This window comes from Sciurus carolinensis, chromosome 19 (genome assembly GCF_902686445.1).
Source record: "Sciurus carolinensis chromosome 19, mSciCar1.2, whole genome shotgun sequence".
Classification (NCBI taxonomy): Eukaryota; Metazoa; Chordata; class Mammalia; order Rodentia; family Sciuridae; genus Sciurus; species Sciurus carolinensis.
The window spans coordinates 19,227,676-19,240,268 of NC_062231.1; the positions used below are offsets into that span (position 1 = coordinate 19,227,676).

General features: G+C 42.6%; 1 non-coding gene across 1 annotated transcript; it reads left to right on the top strand.

The window, feature by feature from the left end:
• Positions 1 to 917: 917 nt before the first annotated feature.
• Positions 918 to 991, top strand: Trnag-ccc (transfer RNA glycine (anticodon CCC)). Its single transcript has one exon. It is a non-coding gene; the product is annotated as a tRNA-Gly (tRNA).
• Positions 992 to 12,593: the final 11,602 nt, after the last annotated feature.

Consider the following 12,593-nt stretch of genomic DNA (forward strand, 5'->3'; position numbering starts at 1 on the left):
AAGCAGCTTGATGTTAAATAGATGAAGGTTTTGTAACTCAACTTTCACCTGCTTTCCTGTTTCCACTCTGCAATAACTTGCTGCAGAAAGTCTGAACTGTTTTTTTGCTTTTTACTTCCAGTTCAACATATTAGATCTGTTAAGTAGACATGCTTCTAAGACTTAGGCTCATCTATTGTCTCAGCAAAGCAGTTTAATGTTATAATGCATAAAGATACAACTCAGAGATTAAGTGTTAAAGCAAAAGTATACGCAGTAACTGGGTGCAGTGGCACAGACCTATAATCCCAGCAACTTGGGAGGCTGAGGTAGGAGGATCGCAAGTTCAAAGTCAGCCTCAGCAACTTAGAAAAGACCTTGTCTCGAAATAAAAAATAAAATGGGCTGGGGATGTGGTTCCATGGTTAAGTATCTTTGGGTCAATCCCCAGTACCTGGAATGTAAAATCTAGAAATTTTAATGTTTTGCAGTATGCAGCAAGAAGTGCTAAGAGACCAGTTACAAGTTTGTTTGTTTGTTTGTTTGTTTAAAAAAAAGAGGAAAATTCCATGGGTGAGGCCCCTGCTTAAACTGGTAAATAAACCTCTCACTGTCCCTTTTCTTTTTTTTTTTTTTTTTTTTGCGGTGCTGGGGATCGAAGCCAGGGCCTTCTGCTTGCGAGGCGAGCACTCTACCAACTGAGCTCTCTCTCCAGCCCCTCACTGTCCCTTTCCTTTATGAATTATCGTGAGGGGGAGGAACACACTATGGGAGAGGAAACTGGGAAAGTTTTCTTAGAAAACCCTCATAAAGGCTTCTCTGTCTGGATCAGATAGAGACCAGAGGATCTGTCCCTTGATTCCCATAGGAAATGGGATGTCATGCAGTCTTCTGAGGTTCAGCCTCAAGAAAGGTCTGCCAAATAGCAGGGAGAGGGCTGGGGATGTAGCTCAGTTGGTAGAGTGCTTGCCTCCCAAGTACAAGGCCCTGGGTTCAATCCCCAGCACCACAAAAAAAAAAAAAAAAAAGTAGGGAGACTGGTTGCAGGAGGCAGGAAAAGGGAGAAGCATTGGAATGAAACTAACCAAACTATCCTATGTACAAATATGATTATACCACAGTGAATTCCACCTTCATGTACATCTATAATACTCTCATTTTTTAAAACTACAAATAAATAGAATACCTCCAGAACAGAGGAAAAGGAACAGGGGGAAGGAGGATAGGAGGGAAAGGAGAAGTACTGGGGACTGAATTGGAGCCATTAAATTCCATTCCTGTTGAATTATGTCAAAACGAACTCCAATATTATGTGTAACTTTGTTGTATTAATAAATTTTAACAAAACAATAAATAAATAGATGGAAGACCAGTTGAGTAGAAGGGAAATAGGGGGAGGAAGGAGGAGAGAGAAAGAAGCAACCCTGGAAACTAAAATGGAGCCAATTATATTCTATGCATGTATGATAATGTCAAAATGAACCGTGCTATAACTATAAGATGGGCACAGTGGCACCCGCCTGTAATCCCAATGGCTTGGGAGGCTGAGGCAGGAAGATCCTAAGTTCAGAGCCAACCTCAACAAAAAAATGAGGCACTAAGCCACTCAGTGAGATCCTGTCTTTAAATAAAATACAAAATAGTGCTGGGGATGTGGCTCAGTGGTCGAAGTCCCTGAGTTCATCCCCGATACTACCCCCACCAAAAAAAAAAAAAAAAACTCATAAAAAACATCTTGTAAAAGGTCTCTGCATAGTTTAAGCTGCCTTCAGAACTTGGAGTCTCCCAAAAGTTACGAGTGCAGTGGACTGGTTTGAGGAGAAGGACATAGGCTACTTGATGCTGTAACATCTTCCTAAAGATCTTATTGGCATCATGAGTAGAGGGAGAGTGCTTGCTGCTCAAAAGAATTTTACTACAAGTGTATAAGATTTTACCATGACACTGAATTGCTCTGTCTTTAGTTTTCTGAGTCTTGGTATCCCAGGCATTATTAAAGCATGCATACCTCACCCCAAAGTTTTGGTTGGTTGGTTGGTTTGATTATTTATATATTTTTGGATTGCCCCAAAGTTTTTGTTTCTATAATATGGGGTAAAAAGATCCCAGTCACACATTATCTCCAAGGTCATATAATTCAGGGATGCACATTTTCTTACAGTCTCTGCACACCACACACACACACACACACACACACACACACACACAATCAAATCAGGGAAAGAGAAAAGGAAATCATTCACCAGTACTTTGAGGTACTGTAATGACATTTACATTGGACAAGGAAAGTCAAAGGTAAGTCCCAAACTCACTGTGTATAAATCTCAACTACGTGATCTCTAACAATGTTTAAGAGTATATTTAGCAATTCAATTTTATAACATACATTGAGCATTTATTTTAAATAGAGCAGTGTGCTGCCTCCCTGTGGGACACACACCACTAAATCACTGGGATCTCTCCACTCCAGTGGCCCCCGATTGGTCAGGGTCAGTAATTACCCCACGCCTGCACACAGAATCAGAGTCAGAGCACTCAGTGATGAGCTCTCATTTTTCTACTTCCCATGAAATAAATACAAAAACATTTCCTATTCAGTCCTGTTCAAAGTCCATTTCACATGAAAGCTGGAATTTCCGGAAGATTTCCCCACTTTAAACAAAACAAACATGATTGAAACCCTAACTCCCAATGCCAAAAGCAACCTGGACTTGACTTGAAGTGAAGAACCTCGGCTCCTGCTCAGGGTTCACCCTCTCAGGAAAGAGAACCAAACACTCTGGTGTCCAAACGCCAAAATCAAGAGCCATCCTCGAATCCATCTTCCTTCAACTCTCATATCTAATCCTTCAAGTAAGCCTTCTACTCTTCCTCCAAAATGCAACCCAAATCCACCCTCCTCTGCCTACCTCGTTGTTACCGCCATGGTGCAAGCTACCATTACCTTTTACCAACGGCTTCCTCCCTGGTCTCAGGCTTCCATCCTTTGCCCTCCATAATTTATACAGGAGTCAAAGCAGCCTATAAAACCTGAATTAGTCCCTGTTTTTGTAAATAAAGTTTTACTGGAACACAGCCACCCATTTAGTATCATCTATAGCTGTTTTCACACAAGAGGGCAATTGAGAGGTGAGCCTAAAATATTCGCCACCACCCAGCTCTTAGCAGAGCTTACTAACTCCTCTTTTGAAACATACATCAACTCAGGCCACCTTTTCTTCAAAAATAGCTGAACGGTTCCCCTTTACATTTGGAAGAAAGTCCATACTTCTTACTTCAGCCTACAAGACCCAAAATGAACTGTGTCCTGCCCGACCACACCTCCCGTCTGAGTCTTCCCCATGAGGGTGTTGCTGTGGCCACACTTACTTGCCTACATTCCTAGTTTGGAATCTGTGCAGGACACGCTGCTCCCTCTGCCTGGGAGGCTTCCCCTCAAAGCTTTGCCATTCAGGATCCTGTTTTAACAGCCTGTGACCCTGACTACCCAGCCCACATTGTTCCCCATCCCTCTCAAGTCTACTGAAATCCCACTGCGTTCCACCACTGATCCACTTGTGTCTTACCACAGAATATGAGCTCCATCAAGCCTGGGAGCAGGTCTGGTCTTTTCACAAGAGCATCCTCAGTGTCTGACACTTTAGTTTCTCCCAAATACAATAAATTAATGGGAATAAATGACACTGGTTTGGTCTGCTGTGGTTTCTTCTCTATACTAAGGGTGCCACATTTGAACAATGATGATCATTGATCTAAAACCCCATTCTTTCTTGTTGTTTTTTAAAATATTTTTTTAAGTTGTAGATGGACACAATACCTTTATTTTATTTATTTTTCTGTATTGCTGAGGATGGAACCCTGTGCTTTACACAAGCTAGGCAAGCACTCTATCACTGAGCTACCACCCCAGCCCCTAAAACACTATTCTTAAGGTATCAGTGGAACTTCTTAGATGAGGTGGATGCAACACAAGCACTGGTACATGAGGGTTTAATTCCCAGCTTCAGCACTTACTCGCGGGATTTGTTTCCCATCTGCCAAACTGGAAAAATGCTATTTATCTCAGGGCAGTGCCAGAGAGGATTAAATTAGATAACTCAGGTAAATGCACTCGCACACTGTTGTACCAACTTCAATCACATCCCTTCCTAGACAAAATGGAATGCCCTTCACTCCTAACCCTCTCTGCACACAGGTCCTTGATATTAGAGTTCTCTGTGTTGCAAAAACAAACAGAAACACATACCACCTCAAAAGCAGATTTCATTAAGAAATTCTTTTTTTCTCCCATAGCCGAACTATTTGTACCCACCCCCAGGATTTGCATCCTTTATGGAAATCAAATACAAGTTCCTCTTTTTCAACCAGCTGAGATACAGGTACACACTAACATTTTCACTTCAGGAAATTGTTTTTCTTTAATAGAAGGAGGCTTAACAGGTGCAGTAATGAAGCCGAAAGAGGCTTTACTGTGACTTTGGATTCAAGCAAATGCCTTTTGATGATATCTACACTATTTTATAATACAAGGAAACTAGTCCCCATCTAGGGGTGCATATTGGTTTAGCATGCGGTGTTTCATTAGTCAGGAAATGCAGACCACCAAGAGATCTCAGATCTGTGAACTCTGTTCTGGTTTGGGTTATTTTTAACACCAGATTACAGAAAGACCAATCCCAATCATTTTTGGCTTATCCCACAGGGTCACATGGTACAGTCACTTCTTAAGAAGAGCGCAAATCGTTTACCGGGAACAGAATCCTAGAAAACACCAGTCGGGGAGTAGAGAATGAGACGGAACAAAAATAGCCAATAAAAGGTCAATTACTCTTGTGGGTAGGTGGAGCTTAACATCCCCAGAAAATTCTGGGATCCGGGATGCCTCCACCTTATCGCCCCAGGAGTGAACGGGCCAGGGTATTTACAAACCAAGTCCCGCACATGGCTGGACAACGGCTGTTCCCAGGGAGCATTAAATCTCAGACACGGGGAAGAGTGTGCTTTAACCAATACAGCAGCCCACAGAAAACAGCACCAATGCTGCCAGGTAGAAGTCTGACCCACGTCAAAGTCCCAAAGGCTACAGGAGGAACACAGACAGGACCCGCCACCGAGGAGTCACCAAACCCCGCTGGGTAAGTGAAACCCCCGTTCCAACTGTGATTCTGAGGATGACGTTCAGAAAGGAGATGAGAGACAGTGTTGGACAAACTGGTTCACTCGTCAAATAGCGACTAATTCCTTGCCTACCGCATGACAGTCACAAACTAAATGTTTATCTTCCCTGCTTTTCTTTTACTCTTGTATTAGTAGGAGTTCTCCAGAGAAATAGAACTGAGGGCAGGGGATAAAAATAGATGATAGATAGATAAATAGATCACAAGGAACTGACTTACGCAATTATTAAAGATGGGAAATCCTACCATCTGCCATCTGCAAATCAGAAATCCAGTGTCATAACTTGGTCTAAGACTGAAGGCCTGAGAACTGGGGGAACTGATGGTATAAATCCCAGTCTAAGGGCAGAAGATGAGATGTTCCAAATCAATGAGGCCGAAAAATAAAAGGTGCGCATGCCCGTGCCTCCTGCTGTTGCTGTTCTCTTCCAGTCTTCAACAGACTGGGTGACACCTGTGCACACAGCAGAGAGTGATCTACCCTGCTGGATCCACGCATCGAAATGCTAAACTCGTCCAGAAACACCCTCACAGACACACCAGAAATAGAGGAAGCTCCATAACCCAAACTGGCGTGTGAAAATAACCATCAGACCACTGCAGCCCTTCTGCACACCTAACCTCGGGCAGACCATGTCCCTTCATGGGCCCCACAGGTTCTGAATGACATTCTCCCCTGAAAGACTCCTACTCTCAACTCAGCAAACATAAACTTGCCTGCATATCTGTTCCCACTAAAGTATATCTTAACTAGTTATTCCACGTCTGTCTGACTGTACCAGGTTCTGAGCTCCACAGGGCCACCGAGATTCTAAGCACAGAGCAGGTACTCAATAAATGTTAAATTGAATTGAACAAAACGAGAGCCTAAGCTGTAGAATAAAGCAAATCAAAATGACAGCATTTGAAGCTAAGCTTCTGGAACCAACCTAGTGTCCTTCAACAGATGAATGGATAAAGAACTTGTGTTGCATATATACATAATGGAATATTACTCAGCTGTGAAGAATGACTTTATGATGTTTGCCAGTAAACAGATGCATCTGGAGATTATCATGCAAAGTGAAACAAGTCAATACCAAAAAAACCAAAGGTTGAGTGCTTTCTTGTATGGATGCTAACCCACAATAAGGGGGGCAGGGGAGAATAGAAGTTCAATGGATTAGACAAAGGGGAATGAAGGGAAGGGAAGGGGATAGGAAAAGGAAAGGCAGTGGAATGAATCTGGCATAACTTTCCTATGTACACATACACCATAGTGAATCTCACCATTATGTACATCCACAAGAATAGGGTCCTAATTAGAATAAGATATATTCCATACTTGTATAATTATATTAAAATAGATTCAACTGTCATGTATACCTAAAAATAACCAACAAAAAATAAATTAAAAATGACAGCATTTTAAACAATAAGGTAGAACATATTTATAAACACACAAATATGTTCTTTAGAAAGTGCTCATAAAATAATGTCTTAAATAAATCTTCACACATACACAGAAAAAGTCGGTCAGATAACATACAACCAGATTTTAACAGTGACTTTTGCCTGTGGGTTAATTCATATTTTCTGATTTGCTGCCAGGAGAGTATATTAACTACATGATTTAAAGGTTAAACACATCTTTAAGAACAAAGTCACCTTCGTCATTTGAAAGCCAGAGTTGGACTAGTTCTAAATAGCAGATTTCCAGGTTAGACATGGAGGCTACTGAGGCAGGATTCACACATGAAAGAGCTTTGAACCGGAGGCAGCTCCTGCCTCTCATAGGATCTTTTAACCATCACTTCATTCTACAAGGGCAGGGGCCTGGTTCTCAAGAAGGGACCACCTGGGACCATGTAGGGAACAGCATATGAGATCGAGGGTGAGGGATGAGAGTCTGGACCCTCACTGATTCCTGGCCTGTTCTCATCCTTCCCACAAGCTTCTCCAGTTTTACAAACAGTTCTTGGTTGTCTTCAGAGCATGAGATGAACAGAGCAGGAGCCCACATAACCCAACACTTGATGCTCCCTTTCTCTGTCCCTTAAGCTACTGGAACATTAGATGTGGAAGATCTGTATTGATCTTCATCTTCAAGCATCTCATTTTAGAGGTGAGAATATCAAACATCAGAGAAGAGGAATGTTTTTAAATGATGTGATGGTTTAGGTATGAGGCATCCCCCAAAAGCTAATATCAGTCAATGCAAGAAAGTTTATAGGTAAAATAATTGGGTTATGAGAGTTTTAACCCAATCAGTGCATTAATCGTCAGATATGGATTAACCAGGTGGTCACTGTAGGCAGGGAGGTTGGGGCTGCAAGAGGTGGATCAGTGGGGTTTATATTTTGCCCCTGGTGAGCAGAACTCTCTCTCTCTGCTTCCTGGAGCCATGTCCTGGGCTGCTTTCCTCCTCTGTACACTTCCCCCACGAAGTTCTGCATCACCTCAGGCCCAGAGCAATGGAGCCAGCTGCCTAAGAACTGAACCCCTGGGGCTGGGGAGATAGTACAGTTGGTAGAGCGCTTGCCTGTCAAGCATGAGGCCCTGGGTTTGATCCTCTGCACCGCAAAAAAAAAAAAAAAAAAAAAAAACAGAGAACTGAACTTCTGAAACCATCAGCCCCAAATAAGCTTTTCTTCCTCTAAAATTATTCATGTCAGGTCACAGTAGGAAAAAAAATAAAATGCTAAAACAAACAAGGTAATAAGGAGATTGGGGGTCAGTACTAGAAGCACTCTTTGATAAGGGCTCTGATGCCACAATCAAGTTCAGCTGTAGGGAAAGCTGTGGTTGATTAGTAATGTCTGCCACAGTCAAAGGACAGTATAGTGGTGGCCCACATGCCATCTTCTCCTCAGCCCTTAGCAGCAAGAGGACAACTGAGCACACACATGAAAGGAAGGTAACATGACCCCAAGGACACATTTTCTAACTTTATAATACATATAGGAAACTGATATTTGAAAGATAAAATGGTTGGCTCTAAGGCATTGAAATGATAAGTGGCTGAATGCACATTCTAATGTATGTCAGTCTGTCCCTAAAACCTACGCTTTTGACCACTATGCTATAAGGGTCACCTTTGATGACTGTCACTTTTCCATTAGTCCCCCAATAGCTCTCCCCTCACTTAGCTCTGATAGCTCTTATCCTAAAATAGCCTTGAGGCTCATTCACTTCGATTTCAATAGCGAGTACAGTTTGCCTCCGACACAAAGACACAATGTCCCAAATCAATCTTCTCTTTCAGGTCCAAAGTTTGCCATTTTCTGAGCCTTTACCATTGAACCTCTTTGACATGTCATTGGGCTCCAGAGCTTCCTTTCAACCTCCTTAATTTATTCATATGTGGAAGAATGACTCACAAGTCACAGGAAGACAAACAACCCAGCTGTGTGCCAGAGATAATTATTTCAGAGTAATTAAAATGAGATACAGGCTGCCAAATTAAACACCAAAACATGATTCTGCACTTTCTCTCTTATCTGCCTGGTCTGTTCTCTGTTAAAAGAAACTGTTTGCTCGGATAGGGGCTTCCCAGTCCTAATGCATTAATCACCAATCTCCAGCAGCCTTGTTGAGGGATCAGCTCAACACAGGAGTCTTCCTACAGCTCAAGAGGAAAACACTGGGGTGAACTCGGTGGGCCCCAAGGTGATCCTTATACACTGCTTGCCATTGATTGGTGAGCTTCCCCCCAAAATCAGTGCCAAACATCTAGAAGTAACCCGAGTGTCACAGAATAATGGGAGCAGTGAAGAAACAAAGGAAAGAGGTGGCAGGGATGGAGGGAAGGGAGACCCTGGGCCTCAGTGCCTTCCTGAGGAGGGAGTCATTGTTCACTTTTAGCAGGGGAGTCAGTCCACTGCGCTTGGGCTCTGCAGCCTGACTAAGCACCCTGGTATAGCTAGTTCAAGTTCCTCTTCACCTAAAGCTGGTCCCCTTCAGCAGTAACTGAGATGGAGGTTCTTGCACAAGCGAGCTAACTGAAGAACTGTTCTCATCAAAAATCTGTAGGGATAAACGGAGGGAAAGAGCGAGGCCAAAAAAAATAAAGAAAAAATGTGTTTTCAGGACAGGTCTCAACCTGATGAAAGGAGAAGCTGAGAAGCAAAACTTGACTCACAGAACTTGGACCACCTAGAATCCAGGGCTGTGGACTGCTATACTCTGCTCAGGACCACCTCTGTGTTTGGGGGCTGGGGGAGTCTCCTCGTCTGGCACTGTTATGAGACGAGAGCAATCTTCAGTAAAGAAGGGCCAGTATGAGTCTCAGGCAGCAGCACCCACCACTGCTGGGAGAGGGGTAAAGGGTAAAGGGCAAGAGGAGTGCCCCACTCAGTTGAAAGGATCTGGATGGGGCCCTAACAGACCTGCTAAACTCTTAAATTGTCTTAATGGTGTTTTGACAAAGAATCTTCAATCTACAAGAGATCTCAACCTGGGATCCTGAACCTGGGATCTAGGGGCCCCAAAGTAACCTGGCTTGACTTCGGGGATTACATCCCACTGAAATGCTCTGCAGAATGTGTATATAGGAAATTGACGAGGAACTCAGGTTTTATGATTTTTCAGTGCCGTATCTGACCCTCCTGGATTCCCAAGGTCACCTCCAATTTCCTCAGAACAAAGACAGCTTTGATGTGGCCTCTCCCATGAAGCCTTCCCTGACTCCCCTAGTAAAAGTGAACAGTTCCCTCTCTAGCTGGTATGTACCTCAGAGGCATATCCACGGGCCTGGGAGGTAGACTGGACACCACATCCCCCTTCCACAGGGAGCAACTAGAAGATGGTGAGGACAATGGCTGAAGTTTAAACCTTGAGATGTCATTGTCTCGTTGAGTTTCCAAGACTATCCTTCCACCTAGGAATGGTTTTTACCATTTTCTCCTGTGAGAAACACAGAACACTGAGAGATTGGGTAAAACAGTCAATTTCCACAAGCTGGTCGTAGACTCAGAATCTGGGGCTCAGCTAGTCCAACTCCAGAGAGGCGAGGACACTGGAGGAAGTCATGTAAAATCTGTGGCTCAAGCAGAGAGTTGAGAGGAAAGCAGGAGAGAAGACACAAAGCAACAGAGGTTTTCTTTCTTTTTTTATTAGAGCATTATAATTATACACAGTATTTGGATCCATGTTGACAAAATCACACACATGCAAGGAATTTGATTTTAATTCCCATCTCCCACCATTCCCTCTCCCCCTCCCTCCCCTTTTCCCCACTCCTCTGCTCTACTGATCTCCCTTGCACTCCTTTCTTTGATTGGTACTTACTACATCTACATAAAAGTGAAATTCCCTTTGGTACATTTAAGTATGTATATAACATGATTTTGCTAAATCCATTCCATGTGTCTTCTCCTTTCCATTCTCCTTCCTCCTATGTCTTGTTCTCCCTCCTTCTACGCCACTGATCTTCTCTATATCTTTATGATAATATCTTTATGATAACCTACCCCTTCCCCAACCACCTTCTTTCCCTTATTTTCCTCTAGCTTCCCCATGAGGAGAGAAAACATTTGACCTTTGATTTTTCTCATTCAGCATGGCTTATTTCACTTAGCACGATGTTCTCCAATTCCATCCGTTTATCAGCAGATGTCATCATGTCATTCTTCTTCATGGATGAGTAAGACTCCATTGTGTTTATACACCACATTTTCTTGACTCATTCATCTATTGATGGGTGTCTTGGTTGATTTCATAATTTGGCTCTCGTGAACAGTGCTGCTATAAACGTTGAATCAGTTGTATCACCACAGCATGCTGATTTTAGTTCTTTTGGATAAATGCTGAGGAGTGGGATAGCTGGGTCATATAGTGGTTCCACTCCTAGCTTTTTGAGGAATCTCCATACTTCTTTCTAGAGTAGTTTTACTAATTTGCAGTCCAAACACCAATATATGAGTGGACCTTTTCCCTCACATTCTTGCCAGCATTTATTATTATTTATATTCTTGATAACTGCCATTCTGACTGGAGTGAGATGAGATCTTGGTGCAGTTCTGATTTGCATTTCCCTAATTGCTAGAGGTGTTGAACATTTTTTCATATAATTGTTGGCCATTAGCATTTCTTCTGTTGAGCAGTTTCTGTTTAGCTCTTTTGCCCATTTATTGATTGGGTTTGGGGTGTGGGGGGTTGGCATTAAGTTTTTTTAGTTTTTTATATATTCTGGATATTAATCTCTTGTCAGAAGAGCAGTTGGCAAAGATTTTCTCCCGTTCTGTAGACTCTCTCTTTACTTGCAACAGAAGCTTTCTCATGCTTACATATTCCCATTACCCATGGCATATCTACCCCACAGAACACAGTAAGTGCTCAAGAAACATTGGTTGTGTAAGTGAATAAGCTAAATGTTTTAATGGGATAAATAAAGTGAGTATAAAAGTACCTAGCTTGGCTCTTAGCGCCTAGTTAAGTGCATAGTCAGTGGTAATACAGTTCTCCTTAAGAGAATGCTATTTTTATTTTCTTTTCCCCCAGATACTCTAGTATCTCAGAAAACATGACTAGGTACAAAATGACTGAACTGAACTTAAATATGGGCATGAAAAGGGGGGAAATTGCTAAATTAAAATGAGATGGTAGTAGGGTAGTGAGGAGAGAAAGAAGAAATGAGAGGGCTGGGGTCATAGTTCAGTGGTAGAGCGCTTACCACTCTGAAGTATGAGGCACTGGGTTTGATTCTCAGCACCGCATATAAATAAATAAATAAAATAAATGTTGACAACTAAAATAAAAATTTAAAAATTTTTAAAAAAGAAGAAATGAGATAAAAACAGAGGTGTGAGAGGAATGGAAAAGCCCAACTCCTACTGCTACAGGTACACCCAGTCGGCCGGAGGCTTCTAATGTGCATCTGCAATTTGATTTGAAAGAACCCAATGTAGCTTGCATCTGTAATTGGATTTTCCTATGCATGCCCAGATCTGAAAGGGAAAATGCTCACCTGAATTGGAAAGGCGCTGAATGAGAATGCATATTCATCTTGCCCTTCCTCTCCAAGCCACTTGCCTCCCCCCATTCCCTGCCTTTTCCATAAATTTTCTTCTCCATGGCATTTTCTCTCACCCTCCTTAATCTTCTAACACCACAGTGCCACCTACTGTCTCTGGATACATGTGGGTTAGGTACTCCCGGGCTGGGACCTGAGGGAGACTTTAACATCACCAGCAGGCTAGAAGGGACCATTCATCAGTCCCGTGGCAGCCCTGGCTAAGGCGAAATTGCCACTCAGCATTTCAAATTGCAGGCTCTCTCCTCTCCCCTACCCAATACCAGGCTCTTCCTCCACCCTGAAGCATTTTCTCACAAGAATAAATGGGTAATTCAAGGAAAAGGAAAGTCTCCCAGGAAATTAGACATGGTTCTGGGCCAGTCACAGATTTTCTTAACACTTTGACTAGGATGATTTGTAGCTAAAAGGAAAAAAAAAAAAAA